Source organism: Coenobita brevimanus, unplaced genomic scaffold, assembly GCF_032717465.1.
Source record: "Coenobita brevimanus isolate Jiangsu-jjx unplaced genomic scaffold, ASM3271746v2 jjx.HiC_scaffold_2062, whole genome shotgun sequence".
Taxonomy (NCBI): domain Eukaryota; kingdom Metazoa; phylum Arthropoda; class Malacostraca; order Decapoda; family Coenobitidae; genus Coenobita; species Coenobita brevimanus.
In genome coordinates this window covers 82,501-105,000 of record NW_027642955.1, presented here as the reverse complement: position 1 = coordinate 105,000, position 22,500 = coordinate 82,501, and the positions used below count along the sequence as shown (strand labels likewise).

At 42.0% G+C, this 22,500-nt stretch overlaps 1 pseudogene; it reads left to right on the top strand.

Moving 5' to 3' along the window:
* The first annotated feature begins 4,424 nt into the window (after positions 1–4,424).
* Positions 4,425–22,500, top strand: part of LOC145389777 (uridine-cytidine kinase-like 1) — a 33,173-nt pseudogene continuing 15,097 nt past the window's right edge.

Genomic DNA, 22,500 nt, shown 5'->3' with positions numbered 1-22,500 from the left:
CTCTCTCTCTCTCTCTCTCTCTCTCTCTCTCACTCTCTCTCTCTCTCTCAACTAAGAACTAACGTAGATTGAAAGAAAGAAAAGTATAAAGGATGAGAGAGAGAGAGAGAGAGAGAGAGAGAGAGAGAGAGAGAGAGATGGTGTAGTGTGAGGTGTGGGAGGCTGTGGCAGAGGTCAGTAGGGCCGTTCCTAAATTATACGGAAGTCAGAAACCAAGGACCGTTCTCGGAGTAACAAAGGGACCGTTCCTGAAAAGTAAGAAAATAAGGAAGGAAGGAAAGAAGAAAGGAAGGAAGAAACGAGGGAAGGAAAGGTGGATTAGTAGCGTCAAGGCGCCCCGTGGCTGTGTGGCACTAAGGCTGGCGTGTAAATGGTGTACGGGAGAAAAGGTGAAGGTGAGACAGCGAAATATCAAGAAGAGAGGCGGGACAGAAGGGCAGAAGAGGACAGCAAGGAGAGAAAGATGGAAGACACTTTGTAGTGACCTCTTACCACAGGCAGGGCTACTGGCCAAGTATTCTTTGCCCCCCTCCATAGGGCAGTGGGAAGGGGGCAAGACAAACGGGAGAGTAGAAGCCTACGTAAGGAAAAAACAGAGCGCGGGCAGGAGCTGTGATTTGTACAGAGATGATATTGGAGGGGAAGGAGTGATGGGAAGGGAACAGAGGCGAAGCAGGAGAGAGAGAGAGAGAGAGAGAGGTCTGAAGGTGTGAAATTATAAGAGAAGTGCAGTGGGGAGCGAGAAGAAGTAGGCTGTTTAGGAGATGGAGGGAGTGAGAGAGGGAAAATAGGGAGTGAGGGATTGCGAGATGTAAATTTGGGGAGTGAAGGAGCGAGAGTAATTTTCTGGATGGGAGAAGGAGGAGTGAAGGATGAGGGAGTGAATTAAAATCGAGAGACTGGGGTTTGAGTGTGTCATTGTTGGAACAGGTCTAATATTTCACTCCAGCTAATGCAAGATGATTTTATTCAGCTGAGAGTAATTTATAGGAGCCTGAGAGAGTTATCCGAGGCTTTTGCAGGAATCTGAGTAGTTAAATGAATGAAGAATATTATTACGTATTTGAATGGTATAGATTTATCGAAGAAACTGTTTTTAAATAAGGGGCCAGAATCAGGAATTGGAATGGCAGGGGATTTTGATATTCTGGTTTGATATTTCGTCCTTATATGTTTTCATAAATTTGCAGTACAGTAATTATATATTCTTGAACTATAGATATCAAAATTTATATTAGATCTTTTTACAGTATTAATTTTTTGGAGGAATTTTGTATACGTCATTGACTGTTTTGACGAGACCTTTAAATGAAATGTCTAGTAGACTTGTTGCTTTAAGCGACGTAAACACAACCTACCACAATGGCTGGCGTCTGCAGCATTGGTGTGACATTTTAAACTCTGTGTGCTGGGAAAGGTGCGTATTATCTTGATTAACTTTATCACAAAATAACAATGCTTGGCAATTTCTAGTAATGTCCTCGCATGGCTTCACCGATTCCTAATTAGGAGGAAAATGTCTGTTTTGTTGGATGGTAGGCAGAGTTCCTTCAGTGCTTTGTTAGTGGAGTACGGTACCCCAGGGGACAGTGTTGGGCCCTGTATTTTTTTTTTTTTTTTTTTTTTTTTTTTTTTATACATCTGCCACTTGACTTCATCTTTGAACTGTCAGTACAAGAGTTTTGCTAATGAACAGGAGTGTGTGTATTCTCTGGTCTTACCAATTGTCAGCATGATATAGACATAATGAACAGTATTGGCGAGTCTTGGGGCCTACACCTTCACCCAGACAAGTGTGGTACACTTAGGTTTGTCAGGCACTGCATTGTGCCTCAGCCTTTTGGCCAATATTTTATAGGTAATCATCCTGTCCCATTAACAGCTGCGAGTCAGTACCATTAAATATTTCCTTTATTGCCGTTTCCTAGTTTTTGGTGTGTTTTCCTCCATTTGATTGTTTTTTTTAGTTCATTTGAGTATTTTGAGGCCTCATTTGTTCTGTGCAAATCAATATTAACCATAATATGACTATGACAATCTTGGGCCTAACCTAAGTGTTTAACTAAGCCTGACCAAACCTAGCTTAACTGTACGTAATAATTTAATCTAACCTAATCTAGCCTAACCTAACCTAACCCAGCATCCAGTAGGGAAGTTGGGAAATGAAATCCACCTTTCAGTATGTTGAGCAAGATTTGCTAATATTCATTTGCACACAAAAAAACACATACAGGCATCTATCTATCTATTGCCAGACGCCTCAATCCCTTTTGGGTTGGCCACAAACAAATCGCCTCCACGTCGCCCTGTCCTCCGCCATTTCACTGCCCTGCTCCCACCTCACACCCCCCTCTCTCATATGCCTCTCCGCCCCATCCCTCCATCTCATCCTCGGCATACACTGCACAAATCCACTGGGTATGGTAAGACTGCCTGCTAAAGAAACAGCAATAAAGGAAATAAATACCTAAATCCCTGGGCATTCTGGTGGATTGAAATTTGAGGTTCCATGACCATATCTGCACTGTGGCTGGCAAAGCTGGGGGTGTGGCTACAAATTATTTTAAAACCCACAGTCTGCCGTTCCTGTGAGTTCATGATATAACTATTCACAGTTCATGTTAGACCTTTTATGGAATTTTGTTGTGAGGTATGGAATACAGGCTTTATTGGTGATAACAAACTACTTGAGTCTGTTGAGCGTAGGTGGACGAAATGTTTCTCAGGTATGGAGCATTTACCCTATCATGCAAGACTTTCAGCCTTGGATTTCTTTTCTGTTTGTGGAAGGTTATTGTGTACTGATCTTGTAGATGCTGGAAAATAATGCCTGGCCAGACATCCGTTGATGCCTGTAGTGTGTTCCGGTTTTCTCCAGTTGTGGGAACTAGTGGTCATGTATATAAGTTAGCACATACTCACTGCTCCCTTGACTGTTGTAAGCATTATTTCTGTGTTTGTGTTATGGACCTTTGCAACTCCCTGCCTTCCTTGGTTTTTGAGCTACAAGAAATCGGACTTTTCAAATTGGCCTTCAGACAGGCACTAGGCTTTAAATTATTTGAATACTATGACTGATGGAGAGCAAGAGATTAATGAGGAGAGTGTATTTGAGTGAAGTGGAGGGAGGAAGAGAGAGGGGGAAGCCAAGGATGCAAATATTAGACTTTTATATTCTGCTGATAGGAAATATAAGAACCTGAAAGCATTAAAACTGTAGCTACAGTGTAGTCCCAAAAACTGAGTTCCTGATTTTCACAATTTTCCAAAAGCCTCTTGATGCCAACTGTTTTTGATTTAGCAAATTTCACTGTACTGTCACCATTATATTAACTCCTGTGTGGTGCCTGTTCCTTAACCTTTATTTGTTGTCTTGGTCAGGGCAGTGAAGAGGACATACGGCATCATAAGTGTGTGGTGTGTGCTGCTTAATGTGTATTTGTTGTCTTGGTCAGGGCAGTGAAGAGGACATACGGCATCATAAGTGTGTGGTGTGTGCTGCTTAATGTGTATTTGTTGTCTTGGTCAGGGCAGTGAAGAGGACATACGGCATCATAAGTGTGTGGTGTGTGCTGCTTAATGTGTATTTGTTGTCTTGGTCAGGGCAGTGAAGAGGACATACGGCATCATAAGTGTGTGGTGTGTGCTGCTTAATGTGTATTTGTTGTCTTGGTCAGGGCAGTGAAGAGGACATACGGCATCATAAGTGTGTGGTGTGTGCTGCTTAATGTGTATTTGTTGTCTTGGTCAGGGCAGTGAAGAGGACATACGGCATCATAAGTGTGTGGTGTGTGCTGCTTAATGTGTATTTGTTGTCTTGGTCAGGGCAGTGAAGAGGACATACGGCATCATAAGTGTGTGGTGTGTGCTGCTTAATGTGTATTTGTTGTCTTGGTCAGGGCAGTGAAGAGGACATACGGCATCATAAGTGTGTGGTGTGTGCTGCTTAATGTGTATTTGTTGTCTTGGTCAGGGCAGTGAAGAGGACATACGGCATCATAAGAAGAGTGTGGGCATCAGGATGGTGGTGTACCTATGTGGCAACACAGTCTCAGGTGGCAGTGGAGGCAGCCCCACCACTGGTTCTTTCCCCAGCATTGCCACTGACTCATCTCCCAGGCACACCAAGGCCACCCTTGAACACCCATGGACACCCAGGCCACTCTCAGACACACCCAGGCCACCCTTGAACACCCATGAACACCCAGGCCACTCTCAGACACACCCAGGCCACCCTTGAACACCCATGGACACCCAGGCCACTCTCAGACACACCCAGGCCACCCTTGGCCACCCAGGGCACACCAGGGATCAGTATTCAGCTTAACTCTCCAATACATCAAGCCACTCAGCACCCTCTCATCGTAAACTCCAGGTCTGTCAGGTCAGTAGGCTTAGTTCTGTATATTCAGTTTTTATCACAGATGCCGGGTAGTGTAGTGGTTATAACATCCCCGTTGGACTCACAGAGGAACCATACATTTAGTTTTATGGACAGCACAGTCAGGCCTCGCTGTACGTTTGTTTGCAGTGTGGCTGGAGGGTATTCAGTCACATAATGTCATCAAGAGAAGTAGGCATCTCATCTTATCATAAATATACTTGCCAGTAATAGCCAGGCCAAGGGTCCTACACTTTGAAGAGAATAATTAGGCTACCCACAGACTCACAGAAGAAACATTTGTTTAGTTTTATGGGCAGTACAGTCAGGCCTTTCTATATATTTCTTGGCTGTGTACAGTCATGTGCTGCTTAATGTCCTTCTGCACACGTCCGTTCACTTTAACGTCCGGGGACCCATAAGAATATAAGAGAAAAAAAAAAAAATCTGAAGAATGGTACATAGCGAGCGTATGTGGGTGCAAAGCAGTGTTGGTGCATCACTGATGGCCAGCCAGCATCCCAAAACAAAGCCATTACGCTGCCGACTGTATTGTACACAGTACAGGTATACCCCAGTTTAACAATGCAGTTGGTTAAGTAAAAACCCATTGTTAGGTGGGGTATTGTATCTCAGGGAAGCTTTTACATGTAAAGTACAGGGATGCATTTTTGAACCTTGGGTTTCCTCCCCTACCAAGTTCTAAACCCACCCAAATGAACCCAAAAACAAGTTTAAAGCCAATCTAAATGGCCTAACAGCTGTAAAGAAGCTAACCTAAGTCTAAGACCTGTAAATATCTCACTAAAACCAACAAATAAAATCTGAAAATTGTCAAATTTAAGTCTGGAAAAAATCAAGTTTAGTAAACTGTACCCCAAACCGACAATGTTCACCCCACCTATGGCTAAAACACATAAATCTAAATCTTAAAGCAGTTCATAAATCTACCTAAACACAATTTTAGTCTAAAATATCATCAAAATTGGTAAAAAAAAAAAAAAAAAAAACATCGTTAAACCGGGGTTTGACCATCTTCAGGCGGGGTCTGGTGGTATTTCTACCGTCATTGTTAAGTGGGGGTATTGCATCTACAGTAGAGGTAGCTATTATATATTGAGGTATACCTGTATGTGTATTACCTAAACAGATACACTGTAATAATGTTGATATGTCTTAATAATTTTTTTTTCCCCCTAAGAAAGCATTAAAAAATATTCCCCCCAAAAGTAAAAAGTTTACTAACAAGCAGTAAAAAGTTTACAGTAGCTATAACGGTGTCATCAACACCAGCCGCAGGCAGCCGTGTCCAGTCACATGTTTACCATCACTTTTCAGTGTCCTTGCATATACATGCATCAGGGTTACGTAACATTACATATTGTATTATTTTCTTAATTTGGGTTTTTTATACTGTACTGCACTTTAAAAGTAATATACAGTACAGTATATACCATATACCTGTACATATAGTACAATATACAGTGCATAAGTTACAGTGGTTGCTTAACGTCCAGATCACTTAATGGCCTATCTTTCATAAAGTATTATGGACGCTAAGCGGTGCATGGCTGTAGTAGGGAGCTTCCTCCACTGACAAGAATACCCTTACAGTAATACAGGTATACAGTACAGGTACTGCATATACCATATACCTGTACATATAGTACAATATACAGTATACAGTGCATAGGTTATGGTGGTCGCTTAACGTCCAGATCACTTAACGTCCTATTTTTTATAAAGTAGAGTAATCCCTCCAATATCCGACGTAATAGAGCCAAAGGCATGTCTGGATAGTGATCCTGTCCGGATATTGGGCCCCAGCCTTCTGGACTTGTACTTATGGACCCTAACTCAGAAAAACACCTATACAACTCCCTCTGGACATGCATAGCACCTATTTAAGACCCAAATCACACCAATAAGGGACATAAAAGACTGAAATAAATGCAAAAGAACCATAAAATGAGGTTTTAGAGGTGAGTTTATACAATACAGTATTAAACATTCTGGGTACTTACAAGTCCCTGGCTCCTGGACTGGTTTGAACCACCAGTTTGCAGTCCACAGTTAATCCTCTGCACTCTAAATTCTAATTTCTTAACACTGCACAACACTGTAAATTCCTGTGTGTTCTAGTGGCGGGGTATTGCAGTTTATTCACTGTTTATTCACAAAAACCAAGCACCTGTGGCTTGCACTGCTATGAGCATCTGCTCCCGATCGGAGTTTGGCTGTGACTGTTGATGATGGCGGGGTAACAGAGTTGCCAGATCGCAACGGCCACATTGCCAATCTCCTCAACTTTCATTACCAAATTTAACTTTTCATTACCAAATTCGTAAAGCTAGCATTTATTTTTCACTAATTATATACACAAGTGGAAATACATGTAATCACTCTCCTTATAATTAACACCATGTTGATTATTTTCATACTATGTAGGGTAGCAGATTAATCAGAGAGAGCAAACAATCCACCATCTCCATCCTGTGTATCCTCATACATGTGAAAAATCCATTTGGTAATGCATTATTCTTATTCCTTTTCCAAACGAATTTTTCATTACCAAATTGACCCACACTTGGTAATGAAAAATACCAAATGGCAACCCTGACAGGGGAGGGGGGAGGGGGAGGAAGGAAGGGGTGAAGTGACCATGGTGTAACAGCTGTTCAGCGCCAGGCGGCAATTTCAGATTACGGGTGGGAAAAAATTCAGATTTTTTAGAATTTTTTGCGGTTTTTGGCTCATTTTGGGAATATTGGATCCCGGGACGATTATGTCCAGCTAGTGGGGATGTTCGGATATTGTTGGGCGTTCGAATATTAGAGGGATTACTGTATTGTGGACGCACAGCGGTGCATGGCTGTATTAGGCAGCTTCCTCCACTGACAAGAATACAGGCCCAGCCATGAACTTGGCTGAAAGAGGTTGGAAATCTTCACAGGTTAAACAATAATATAACATTGGCTATGGGTGCTGAAGAGTACAGTAGGTTATGTGTTAGGCTGAGGGATGTTACCTGTACTTTGTTCTGTCTATCTCTCTATTGCCAGGTGGGGAGCGCGGTAGCTCGGTGGTAGGGTGTCGGGCTAGTAATCGTGAGGTTGCGAGTTTGCGCCCCGCCCGGTGGCTGCTGTGCTGGGAGGGGTAGCGCTCTTCTGTAACCCTAGCAGGGCTATATGATCTGATGAGGTCTAGCTCGGGGAATAATCCTCATCTATTGCCAGATGCTCTAATCCTGTGAGGGGTGGCCACAAACTGATTGCCCCCGTGTCGCCATGTCCCCCACCATTTCACTGCCCTCCCAACCCACATCCCCCTCTCTCATATACCTCTCCACTCCATCCCTCCATCTCATCCTTGGCCTTCCCCTCCCTCTCCCCCCCATGCTGAGTGTGTGGTTAGAGAAGGTTTGGAAGTGTTGCATGAGTAGTGGCATGGAAGGCTTTAGGGTTGTTTTGTAGTTACAGTATGTTTATATGGGTTAGCATCTTCTTAATATGGTTTTTGTCTGACTTCATTGTACATATAAATCCATTTGACATAATGTCTTGAGGAACCCAACCCATACTTAATATGATACCATGGCCTGTATTTTGTTGCTTAAGGAGTCTCCCTAACAACTCATCCTAAGTGATTTATTTTACTTATTTCTCCTTGCTTTCCTCTTCTGCCATATTTAAATCATCCTAATGTCACCATACTCTCCATAAATAGTGTAAAAAATTACATTAACCAGCCATATCCAAAAACAAATCACTAAGGAAGAGGTGTTGGGGAGCTTATATGTACAGTGTAATATTGTGTTGACAGATGGAGTGGCCAGCTGGCTATGGCCTGCCTTGTGGCTGAACTGACAGTGTGGTTCAACTTGGCTGCCCCACCACACACCACCATCACCACCACACACCACCATCACCACCACACACCACCATCACCACAAAAATGGACTATACTAGGTCAGAGCCTTAACACCAGCCATGCATTGATTAAGTCTGTATTGTGAGTGGCATAGCAGGCTTCTTAAGGCCTATTCCTTGGTTATTTATCTGACATATTGTGGAAGGATGGAGTTGAGAGGTATATGAGGGAGGGGGGAGTGAGTTGGGGGGAGGGCAGTCAAATGATGGGTGACAGAACGATGTGGAGGTGTTTTATCTGCGGCCACCCTTTCCGGGATTGGGGCATCAGGCTATAGATAGATAGATAGATATTGTACCCTAACACTCCTTCCTACGCTGTTTGCATTTAATATAGAAATGGTTTGTGTCAGTATTGGTGTTGTGATGAGGAGGGGTAGACTGAGGTGGTTTGGGCATGTTGAGGGGATGGAGGATGACATCTGGGTGTGGAGGGTGAGATGTGTGAATGTTGTGGGTTGGGTTGTGGGAGGCAGACCAAAGAAGACCTGGGATGAGGTCATAGAGTGTGAGCTCAGGGACAAGGAACTGAATAGGGAGGCTGCCAGAGATCAAGCAGTGTGGAGAGCCGCCATTAGGTGACCAAGGCCAATGGCAGCATGTTGGAGCCTTTATAAATGATATGATACAAAGATAAATAGAGGAAGGAATTTTCTTAATTTTTTTTTAATAGAAAATTCCATACACCAGATTACAGGTGTCCACCATTCATAAAAAATCTGTAACAGTTAGAGACACTAGTATTATAAGATGAATGATAGATAGACAAAATATTGTAGAGGTGGATGATAGATAGATTAGTATTTTATAGGAGTGGGTGATAGATAGACAATAGTATATATAGGGGCAGATGATTGATAAATAGATAGCACAGTAATATAGAATGTAATCTTTCAGACTGAACTGGAATGTACTGAGGCTGGCCTGCCCATCCATCAACGTGTGGATGGACCTGAGAGACTGGCCGACAGTGGCTGACATGCGGTTCCTTCACACCTCATAGACACAGTGCTTGGGGGTCATGGCGGCCTGGATGTATGAGGCACCCACATCAGCTCATATCTCTGATTGGGGTCAAGGTAATCTGGTTGTTTTTAATGCATCAGAAACTCAGTTCTTACATCTATCAGCCCAACAGAATCTTCCACAGGAGTACCCTCTAATTTTTAATAATATCCAGCTTAATCCTGCATCATCATTAAACATACGTGGGGTTTCATTCTCTTGGGATTTATATTGAAAAGAACATATGTCTATTGTAAAATCTGCTTCTAAGAGATGAGGTGTGCTAAGTCGACTCCGTGCCTTCTTTACCCCTGCACAGTTGTTGACTTTATACAGGGGTTTTAGTCGCCCCTGTGTAGAGTACAACTCTCACGTGTGGGGAGGCTTCCCACATACAGCTCTTCTCAAAGGCTTTTCATCTCATTAACTCTACTCCTCTTACTGGCTCCCTTCAACCTCTGTCTCTTCGCCGCACTGTTGCATCTTTATCTCTTTTCTGTCACTACTTCAATGGTCACTGCTCCTCTGAACTGTCTGCTTGCATCCCTTCACCATTACGATGGGCACATGGCACCCATCTAGCAACAAACCCTCATCCTTTTCTGTCCAGCTCTCTAATGCAAGAGTTAACAACCGTTACTTCCAGTCCATCATATATGCAACAGGTCAGATCTAGAACTGTCTTTGTTTTTCCTACCACCTATGATCTCCAGTCTTTCAAGCACAGTGTGTCCAGGCATCTCAAAATGTACTGTACAGGTCTAGAATTTGGCTGTCTGTTGTGTTTGTTTTTTCTTGGAGGGAGCAGTCTGGGGGCTCCTGGCCTTTGGTTCCTTCTTCCTTGCATAAAAAAAAAAAGCTCCCTCCAGTTTGTCTTCTCTATTTCTAACCCTCTCATGCTTAGGACAAGTCTAGGATTCTGTTCACCTGATGTCTGATGTTTTTATTCTGTTCAGTATAGGAGATTGGTCAGTATTCTCATTGGGAAAGGAAGCTCTCTAACACCTTTTCCTAAGTGATTTATTTTGCCTAATACACCTTACTGTCCTCTTCTGTGCCACATAAATTCTTTCAGTATTACCATACTCTGCATAGCCTAAAGCTCCCTAACACTTCTTCCTAAGCAGTTCATTTTGTTTATTACACCATACTCGCCTTCTCAGTGTTGTATAAATTCTTCCAGTAACTATCACCATACTCTACATCAAGCTACCTAACACCTCTTCCTAAGTAATTTATTTTGTTTATTACACCTTACTGTCCTCTTCTGTGTTACAAAAATCCCTGCATTACCACCATACTCTATAAATAACTTACAAGATATCAACCAGCCATATCCCAAAATAAATCACTGAGGCAGAGGTGTTGGGGAGCTTCCATAGCTAACCAACGAGAATACAAACCTGAGGCGTGAGGAATTAGTTGGAGAAGAACAGGGAGGCTTTAGGAAGGGAAGAGGTTGTGTAGATCAGATATTCATTCTTAGATCTTTAGTGGAAAAGTTTCTAGAGAAGGGAAAGAAGTTGTATGTGGCCTTCATGGATTTGGAGAAAGCATATGACAGGGTGGATAGACAAGGATTGTGGAAAGTGTTAAGAATATATGGAGTAGATGGGAAGTTGTTGAATGCTGTGAAGAGTATGTACGATGGTGCGAAGGCAGCAGTGCGTGTGGATGGTGAACTGAGTGAATTTTTCTCTTTGAAGGTTGGGTTGAAACAGGGATGTGTCGTCTCCATGGTTGTTCAATTTGTACATGGATGGGGTAATAAAAGAGGTACAAGGTAGGGTAGTGGATGTTGGAGTGGCCCTGGTGAGAGAGGATAGTGTTTGGAAACTCCCTGTACTGTTGTTTGCAGATGATACTGTGTTGTTGAGTGAAGACGAAGGGGAGCTGCAAGGCTTGGTGGATGAGTTTGAGAGAGTGTGTAAGAAACGGAATCTAAAGGTGAATGTAGGGAAGAGTAAAGTGATGGTCTTTGAGAGAGGTGAAGTCAGTGAATGTACAGCAAGGTTGGATGGTGAGGAATTGGAAAATGTTAGTACGTTTAAGTGCTTGGGTAGCGTGATGAGTAAGGATGGAGGTTTGGAGGGTGAAGTGCTTGAAAGGAAGAAAGGTTGCTGGTTCCTTGAAAGCAGTAATAAAAACAGGGAAGTGAACATGGAAGTGAAAAAGTTACTACATGACAGTATTATGATACCAACTCCAACGTATGGAAGTGAAGCTTGGACGTTGCTGGAAGGACACAAGTCAAGAGTGAGAGCAGTGGAAATGAGTTATTTGAGAGGAGCATATGGATTTACATGGAGAGGCAGACTGACAAATGAGCAAGTAAAGGAGTGTTGTGGTGTGGATATGGATGTGGTAGGAAGCATTAGGAGAAATACACTGATGTGGTTTGGCCATGTGGAGAGGATGGAGGGTGAGAGACTGACGAGGAGAGTGTATGTGAGTGAGGTGGAGGGGGAGAGAGGGAGGGGGAGGCCAAGGATGAGATGGAGGGATGGAGTGGGGAGGTATATGAGGGAGGGAGGTGTGAGCTGGGAGCAGGGTAGTGAAATGACAGGGGACAGGGTGACGTGGAGGTGATTTGTTTGTGGCCACCCCGTACGGGAATAAGGCATCTGGCGATAGATAAATATATCATTATTATTATCATTGTTATTATTATTATTATCATTATTATTATTATTATTTATTATTATTATCATTATTTATTATTATTATCATTATTATTATTTTAGATTATGTGAGGTGTTGCTCCACTCATTCTCAGCCTCCACCTCCCCATTTCCCTTCCTCCTCACCATTTCACTCACACCCACTCTCCTAGTCAGTCTCTCATTCTCCACCCTCTCTTCACACCCACCTGAATATGTTGCATTTGTGTTGCTCCACTCATCCTCGGTCTCCCCCTCCCCACCTTAGTGCTGATTTGCTGCCTGTGGTTGAAGAACTGCCAAGAGCCGTTGACGCATTAAAGTACACTGGCAACCGCGGAACATCTGTTGTGGCTGGGTGAGTACTGTAGATAGATGGATAGATAGATGAATTATATAGATAAATAGTTAGGTAGGTAGGTAGGTAGGTAGTTAGGTAGGTAGTTAGGTAGGTAGGTAGGTAGGTACATAGGGTGGCCTGTGCAGATACACTAATGTAACATTTGATAGGTGGATAGATTGCTTGGGTAAATGATCCAGAGAGAGAGAGAGAGAGCTGCCTCACCCCCACACCTGTCACAACAACACAGTATATACGTATGTGTTTCCAGGCATCTAATAAACACCAATATCTCAGTGGTTCCTCCCCTCCCCTCCCCTCCCCTCCCCAGCCAGCCAGCCAGCCAGCCAGCCAGTGTGAGGCATCTCATCGCATCCCTTTTCTGTCCAACTCTCTAATGCAAGAGTTAACTGTTACTCCCAGTCCTTCATTTATGCAACAGGTCAACTCTGGAACTGTCTCCCTCTGTCTGTATTTCCTGCTTCCTATGATCTCCAGGCTTTCAAACGCAGTGTGTCCAGGCATCTCAAAATGATCGGATCTTGAATTTGGCTCTCTCTTGTATTTTGTTTTTCTCTTGGAAGGAACAGTAATTGCGGGCTCGTGGCCTTTGGTTCCTTCTTCCTCGCATAAAAAAAAATCTAGAAATAAAAAAATATTAAGGTAGATAAGATGTATAAATGTGCTATGTAATAATGTACTAAAGATACAGTCCATGATAATCTGACGTACACATGTTAAGACAGAAATACTCCCAAGTGATCTGATGCCATTCTTCTTAATCTTCCTCCTATGTTAGTCCACACATCCCCCGTCTTACGCAGAGTTTACGCATGGAGACTTTGATCTTAGCAGCTATTATGCCATAGGTTTACGTGATACATGGTGGTGACTATCATCCACTCATTTGATGTAGTGCTGCCTACTTCTTCCTTCACATTTATCATTCTTTTTCATGTCTATCCTCCCATCTTCCTATTTCTCACCATCATCCACTCATTTGATGTAGTGCTGCCTACTTCTTCCTTCACATTTATCATTCTTTTTCATGTGTATCCTCCCATCTTCCTATTTCTCACCATCATCCACTCACTTGATGTAGTGCTGCTTACATCTTCCTTCACCTTTATCATTCTCTTTCTGTGCCTGTCCTCCTCTCTTCCTATTTCTCCCATCTTTCCTGTCACTTCCTATTATTTGTCTTTCCTTTACAGGTGGCTTTACATTGAGTGACAAGCCTAATGGTTTCTTGTAAGCCAGGAAACCATTTACAACGCTGGGTGGTAACCATATAACCAACCCATGTGTGTTCCCTACATGTCAGCAAGTGGGTTGGCGGAGGGTTAGTGCCCCTCCCGATAAAACAACCAACTTAAAGACATACAGCCACTGCTTGCAGGATTATGCATCTGGTTGTAGATAGAATACTGTAGATAGTTTAGATCGTATGCAAATCTTACCCCAACAGGTTAAAATCTCACACCAATCTTATGCCAGCAGGTTCTTACGCCAATTTTACATCCCTAGGGTTGAGACAGTTTAGATCTTACGCAAATCTCACCCTAACAGGTTTAAATCTCACACCGATCTTACGCCAATTTTACATCCCCAGCGTTGAGACAGTTTAGATCTTACGCAAATCTCACCCTAACAGGTTTAAATCTCACACCGATCTTACGCCAATTTTACATCCGCAGGGTTGAGACAGTTTAGATCTTACGCAAGTCTCACCCTGACAGGTTCAAATCTCACACTGATCTTACGCCAATTTTACATCCACAGGGTTCTACAAGGAGGGTTTGGGAGATGGGGTGGGGGGAAGGGGAGAGTCACACCCCTACTGGCAGCACGTACACTGTCAGAGAACGGCAAAGCAGGAGGTGGTGGCAGTCGTGTCCAGGATTAGGCAGATATGGTGGGTGTGATAGGAAGTGTTAGGAGGAACACACTGAGGTGGTTTGGCCATGTGGAGAGGATGGAGAGTGAGAGACTGACGAGGAGAGTGTATGTGAGTGAGGTGGAGGAGGGGAGAGGGAAGGGGAGGCCAAGGATGGGATTAAGGGATGGCGTGGAGAGGTATATGAGAGAGGGGGGTGTGAGCTGGGAGCAGGGCAGTGAAATGGTGAGGGACACGGCGACTTGGAGGTGATTTGTTTGTGGCCACCCGTACGGGATTAAGGCATCTGGCAATAGATAGATAGGTAGACATAAACCACACAGACCTTACACCTCTTACTATACTCCTTTCACCTTAACTTGGCCCAGATTTTCATACTTATGTAGCTCAGTGGCAGAAAAAGTCATTGGTTTCTTGGCTAGCACTTCTTTGTGACTAGCGCCATATTTGTATTGTATTGTTTATAAAGACTTCAACTGTCTATCCATCTGTCTGTCTATCTGTGGAAGGGGAGAGGAGAGGGAGACCAAGGATGAGGTGGAGGGCTGGAGTGGGGATATATGAGAGAGGGGGATGTCAGTTGGAGGGAGTGCAGCTAAATGACAGAGGATAAGGTGACGTGGAGGCGATTTATTTGTGGCTGCTCCTTACAGTATTAAGGTGTCTGGCAATAGATAGATAAATAGATAGATAGTGGAATGTGTGGTATTTGCATTGGTCATCATTGTATTGTGAAGAAATAATGATGAGACGATGTTGATGATGATGATGATGGTGATGACGATGGTGATGATTATGATGATGATGATGATGATGATGACGATGACAATGAAGATAACGATGACGATGATGATGATGATGTATTTAATTTTTGCCGCTCTCTCAAATTTTCTCTCTCTCTCTGGCCAGTGGTGTTGTGGTGGAGGCGTAGACACAAGAGCTGCTACAACTACCTTCTGTCAACAGTTGGGTGTGGGAACAGCCGCAGATATTACTGATGCTGCAACACAGCTGAGAGAGAGAGAGAAAGGAAGGGGATAGAAAGGGAAGGGAAGAGAGAAAATGAATTGGAAGGAATGGCAGAGAGAGAGAGAGAGAGAAGGGGGGGAAAGAATGAGGAAGAGGATGGGAAGGGAAGGGAAGAGAGAAAATGAATTGGAAGGAATGAGAGAGAGAGAGGCAGGAAGGAGTGAGGAAGGAAGAAGATGGAATGGGAAGGGAAGAGAGAAAATGAATTGGAAAGAATTAGAGAGAGAGAGAGAGTATAAAAGAACTCTACTTTGTGGGGGAGGTGTAGGTTGGGGGGATGGAGAGTGAGAGACTAACTAGGAGAGTGTATGTGAATGAGGTGGAGGGAGGGGAAGACTGAGGATGGGATGGAGTACAGAGGCATATGAGAGAGGGGGATGTAAGTTGGGGGGAGGGCTGGGAAATTGCAGTGGACAGGGTGACATGGAGGCACTTGGTTTGTGTTCACCCCTTATGGAATTAAGACGTCTGGCTATAGATAGGTGATAGATAGATAGATAGGTAGATAGACATACATGGATAGACAGATAGATAGATGGATAGGTAGATAGACATACATGGATAGATAGATAGATAGATAAATAATTACCATTGTCTCCCCTCCACAGGTATACAGATCTAGGCCTGCCGTCCAAGTTGGTTATAGAGACACAAGTGCTGTGTAATTTTCTGTGTTGCATCACCACTGTTACAACCAGGTCCCTTTTTGCAACTTCCAACATGCCTTCTGTATTACATGGTAAGTGGGTCCTATCCTTGTCCTAGATTTTTATTATTATTATTTCACTCTCATCTTAAATGTCAGGACCAACTGCCTAGCCCCGGGCTCCTACGCTTCTCATGGGACAGTGTAGGATTGGATGATGGATGGATGGATGGACAGTATTTATTATTATTATTATTATTATTATTATTATTATCATTATTATTATTATTATTATTATTATTATTATAGTGGTAGGTGGGAGCACAGGGAGGTAGGTGGGGGTGCTCACCATCCACTCACTCGATGTAATGCTGCTTTGGGTGTCTGCCCTCTCCTCTTATCCCTCCTTCCTCTTCTTTCTTTCCTTCATTCTTTCCTCGTCCTTCTGCCTACGGGTAACTTTACACTCCCTCTTGTGTTGTTCTTTCCTTCATTCATTCCTCTTCCTTCTGCCTGTGGGTGACTCTACTCTGAGTGACAAGCCAAATGGTTTCCTGTACACCAGGAAACCATTTACTACGCTGGGTGGTAACCATATAACCAAATTATGGCGCCTGGTGGTTTAGTGGGTAATTATTGCGCTCCAATCGGATTGAGCCGGTGAAGGTTTATATCCAAGGGGTGGTTGGGGTTTATTGCTCATGTAATGCCACTCAGGGATGAGTGAGGCTGGTCACTCTCATCTTAAATGTCAGGACCAACTTGCCTAGCCCCGGGCTCCTACACTCCTCATGGGGCAACGTAGGATTGGATGATGGATGGATGGATGGATTATTATTATTATTTTTTTTTTATTTATTTTTTATTTTTTTTACGTACCTCATCCTGTCCTAAGGTGATGATGATGATGATGATGATGAAAATGGTGGTGATGATAGTGCTGATGATGATGACTGGCAGTGATGATGATGATGATGGTAGTAGTTATGATGATGATGATGATAGTGATAATGATGATGATAGTGATAATGATGATGATGATGATAATGATGATGATGATGATAGTGATAATGATGATGATGATGATAGTGATAATGATGATGATGATAGTAATAATGATGATGATGATAGTGATAATGATGATGATGATAGTAATAATGATGATGATGATAGTGATAATGATGATGATGATAGTGATAATGATGATGATGATAGTGATAATGATGATGATGATAGTAATAATGATGATGATGATAGTAATAATGATGATGATGATAGTAATAATGATGATGATGATAGTGATAATGATGATGATGATAGTAATAATGATGATGATGATAGTGATAATGATGATGATGATAGTGATAATGATGATGATGATAGTGATAATGATGATGATGATAGTAATAATGATGATGATGATAGTAATAATGATGATGATGATGATAGTGATAATGATGATGATGATAGTAATAATGATGATGATAGTGATAATGATGATGATGATAGTGATAATGATGATGATGATAGTGATAATGATGATGATGATAGTGATAATGATGATGATGATAGTGATAATGATGATGATGATAGTGATAATGATGATGATGATAGTAATAATGATGATGATGATAGTGATAATGATGATGATGATAGTGATAATGATGATGATGATAGTGATAATGATGATGATAGTGATAATGATGATGATGATAGTAATAATGATGATGATGATAGTGATAATGATGATGATGATTGTGTAAATGATAATGATGATGATGATAGTGATAATGATGATGACAGTGATGATGATGATGATGGTAGTAGTTATGATGATGAGAATGATGATGATAGTGATAATAGTGATGATGATAATGATGATGATTATAGTAATAATGATGATGATGATAAAGATAATGATGATGATGACAGTGATGATAATAATGATAATGATAGGGTCTGGTTAGTACTTGGTGACCGCCTGGGAACACCAGATGCTGTTGGCATCCCTACGTGTCAAGTGGGGTTGGTGGAGGATTAGTGCCCCTCCCTGTAAAACAATTAACTCTAAGCCCTTGGCCACCCCGTTTGGGATACATGGCGTCTGGCAATGAATGAATGAATGAATGAAATGATAATTTCTCAACAGATGTATGGTGTGGTGTGGCGCTGTGGATTGCAGGAAGGACTAGGCAATTCAGATGTGTTAATTCTGCCTACATGCTGCCTATGCCACGACCCTGACCATCCTGGGTTTAATAACATGTACTGTACCAGGTAAGGGAAGCAGTGTATTGTTTATGTATATCTGGCCTGGGTTTTATATTACAGTATAGACAAAGCAGCCTAAGGGATATATAGAAAGAGCTGTTTAGTAGATGGATTGATAGATAGATTGTAGGGTTAAAAATAGATAGATAGATAGATATGCTGTACTGTAGCTAGAAAAATATAGATAGATAGATAGATAGCAATACTTGATGCTTTATATTCACTCACTTATCAGTGTTATATAGTAGATAGATAAATAGATTATAGTGTTAAAAATAGTTAAATAGATAGATAGATGTATAGATAGGTAGATATACTGTAGTTAGAAAAATAGATAGACTGATAGACAGATAGATAGATAGATAGCAATATTTGATGGATTTATATTCACTTGCTGATCAGTGTGAGAACAGAATTGGCCTCACTGCTCGAGCAATAGATAGATAGATTGATAGATAGACAGATAGATAGATAGGTAGATAGATAGCCAGATAGATACATAGACAGATAGACAGATAGATGCACAGATAGATACACAGCACCATTTAAAAGATTCATTTTGGCCACAGATCAGTGCAAAGACAAGAGTTGGAAAATCATCATTGTTTTGTTGCATTAACCACTTTCAAGCAGTAGACAGATAGATAGATAGATAGATAGAGACAGCGCCACGTAATAGATTCATTTTGCCCACAGATGAACACAGTAGATAGACATAGATAGATAGACAGACAGATAGATAGATTGATAGATACACAGCACCACCTAATAGACTCATTTGGGGAGGGGTAGACCAAGGATGAGTGGAGCAACACGAATTTAACATATTCAGGTGGGTGTGAAGAGAAGATGGAGAATGAGAGACTGACTAGGAGAGTGAGTGAGATGGAGAGTAGGGAGGGAGATGGGGAGGGGGAGACCAAGGATGAGTGGAGCAACATCTATCTATCTGTTGCCAGACGCCTCAATCCCGTTTGGGGTGGCCACAAACAAATCGCCTCCACGTCGCCCTGCCCCCCGCCATTTCACTGCCCTGCTCCCAACTCACACACCCCTCCCTCATATACCTCTCCACCCCATCCCTCCATTTCATCCTTGGCCTCCCCCTCCCTCTTCCCCCCTCCACCTCACTCACATACACTCTCTTCGTCAGTCTTTCACTCTTCATCCTCTCCACATGGCCAAACCACCTCAGTGTGTTCCTCATAACGCTTCCTATCTCATCCACATCCATACCACAACGCTCCTTTATATCCTCATTCGTCAGCCTGTCTCTCCATGTGACTCCACAGGCTCCTCTCAGATTAACTTATTTCCACTGCTCTCTCTTGTGTCCCTCTAACAACGTCCAAGCTTCACTTCCATACGTTAGAGTTGGTATCACAATACTGTCATGTAGTAACTTTTTCACTTCCATGCTCACTTCCCTGTTTCTTATCACTGCTTTCAAGGAACCAGCAACCTTTCTTCTTTGTTGTAACCTTTCAAGCACTTCACCCTCCAAACCTCCATCCTTACTCATCACACTACCCAAGTACTTAAACGTACTCACATTTTCCAATTCCTCACCTCTCTTTAGTAAAGGAATATTTTTATTTGGTGAAAGGGGTACACCATGCATCTATGAAATGATGATGATGATTATAATAACCTCTATTTTAAACTGTTATTATTTTTTTTTTTAAATTGTGCATGGCCTAATGAGGGTAGTGATATATGTGGAGGATGACAGTTGGGTGTGGAAGGTGAGAGTGTGAATGTTGGGATAGGATTGCAAGAGACAAAGAAAGCCCTGGGACAAGGTCATACACTGTGACCTCAGGAATAGGAAGTGGATAGGGAGGCAGCCAGAGATTGAACAGCGTGGAGAGAGCTACCATTAGGTGACCAAGGTCAGTGTATGTAAGCATGATGGAGAGTATAAATGACTTGGTACAAAATGGAATAGCAATGATGATGATGATGATGGTCAGATTCACATAATGCTATTATGTATTACATACGAAACTGTTTATTTCTCCATGTATATTATTTTTGTTTTTACAGGATAGGCTATTTGGCTATTTATATCTTTGGGCTGATGATAATGGTGTTATTTCCTTTTTATTTTTTTTTTTTTGGGGGGGGGAGGAAACAGGGTTAAAGTTGTGTACAATGATGATGCTATATATATATATTTTTTTCCTAAGGTGTGTGTGGTGGCAGTGCTTCAGGAAAAACAACCGTTGCCCGGAAAATTATAGAAGAGCTTGATGTACCGTGGGTGACATTACTCTCCCTTGATTCTTTCTATAAGGTACGTGTTAAGAGAGAGTGGCAGTTTGGAAGCCAGGGTTTTTCTGGTGTTTTTTTTTTTTTTTTACATGATTCCATTGATTTTGGAAATGAGGCATCTACATAAGAAATGAGGATTAAAAGTTAAATATATTACATTTAAAAAAGTAAGAAAAAAATTATTTTGGAAAAGTAAAAATTTACAGTATATTATGTCTGTATCTATCAGTCTATCTATCTGTCTGTCTATCTGTCTACTTTCTATCTATCTCTATTTGTCCATCTGTCCAGGTACTCTCAGAGAAGCAGCATGAAGAGGCAGCAAAGAATGAATACAACTTCAACCACCCTGATGCCTTTGATTTTGAACTGGTAGCAAAGACTTTGGTGCGGCTAAAGGAAGGCAAGAAGGTGGAAGTCCCAATATACAACTTTGTCACACACTCAAGAGAAACCAAGACGGTGAGTTATACAGTGTGTTTTTATGGGGTTTAAGTCTGTGGGATGGTTGTGGTATGAATGTTGAAATTTCAGTATACAACTTTGTAACATATCCAAAAGAAACAGACACTTTGGTTAGGGTAAGAAGGTTGATTTACCGGTATTCAGATTTGTCACACATTCAAAGAAACAAAGATGGTAAGCTGTATAGTTTTATATATATATATATATATATATATATATATATGGTATATATATACCGTATATATGAATGGATGTGGTAAGAAGGTTTTTGTAGTTGTGGCACAGGCTCATCTGAAACCTGAAGCTGGTGGAGTGCAGGCTGAAGTTGCCCTTTTAATGCAGTCTACATCTTCAGGGAATGGGAGAGTGTTAAGAGATATATACAGTACTGTCAGTGAGACTCCCAGCAGTGGACATGTAAATCATAAGAACATCCAAAACAGTCAAGGTTTTGAGCAACATGTCACACAGCAACCTTAAACTCTGTTGTAATGATGTCCTACAATTTATCCCAGACAGTAGCAACACCATCAAGGACCATCTAAATGACAGTATGCTTATGGACATTACCATGTTTTCATTTTTGAAGGCTCCAACATGCTTGCGTGCATCGGCCGTGGTCACCTAGCCTAATGGTAGCTCTCCATGCTGCCCGATCTCTGGCAGCATCCTTGTTTCAACCTGTAACCCTGAGGTCACACTCAGTGACCTCGTCCCAGGTCTTTGTCGGTCTGCCTCTCACATCCCTTCCACCAACATTAACACCTCTCACTTTCTGCACCCAGTTATCATCCCCCATCCATTTCACATGCCCAAACCATCTCAGTCTACCTCTCCTTATCATAACACCAATACACTACTGTCCCATCCCATCTCTTAACTCTTCCATCATAAACCTAGCCCCCCCCAGACCTTGCACTCAAGGACGCACAGCACATCCACCTAATCATTATCTTTTCTGTACGTTTGAGCCTGCGAATATCGTCTTCCTTTACTGCTCAGGTCTCACTTCTACACCAAAAGCTTCCAGCATCTTACAGTACATTGGCAAGCACATTTTGTTAAATATTATTATTTAATTCATAAAAACATGGAAAACTAACTATACAAACAAATCTTGAGCATTCATTAGTGAACTGATGATTTCAGAAGATGTGTTATACCATAGAATTATCACAGCTTCCTTGCCGTGGTGCGCCCATTTATTTCTCACCTGACTGCTGTCACTCCACCCCTCACTCGCCACTCAGCTGTTTTGCGGTTTATACAATAAGTACACAGGAATTGCAGCACAGTAGTTTTATGCAACAAAACAAACCTTCATTTCTATCAGCTAGATTTTATCTTGTCTGCCAGCGCAAATGCATTCTAATATGAAGTTATACATCATCTTAGAATGCATTTGCACGGGCAGAGAAGTTCAATGTGGCTGTTAGAAATGAAAGTCTGTTTTGTTGGGTAAAATTACTGTGCTTGCAATTCATATGTATTGTATTATGTGCATAACAGCTCAGTGGCGAGTGATGGATGGAGTGAGGCAATCAGGTGAGAAATAAATGGGTGAGCCATGGCCATATTCACAACTGTGAGCAAGGGAGTGTTG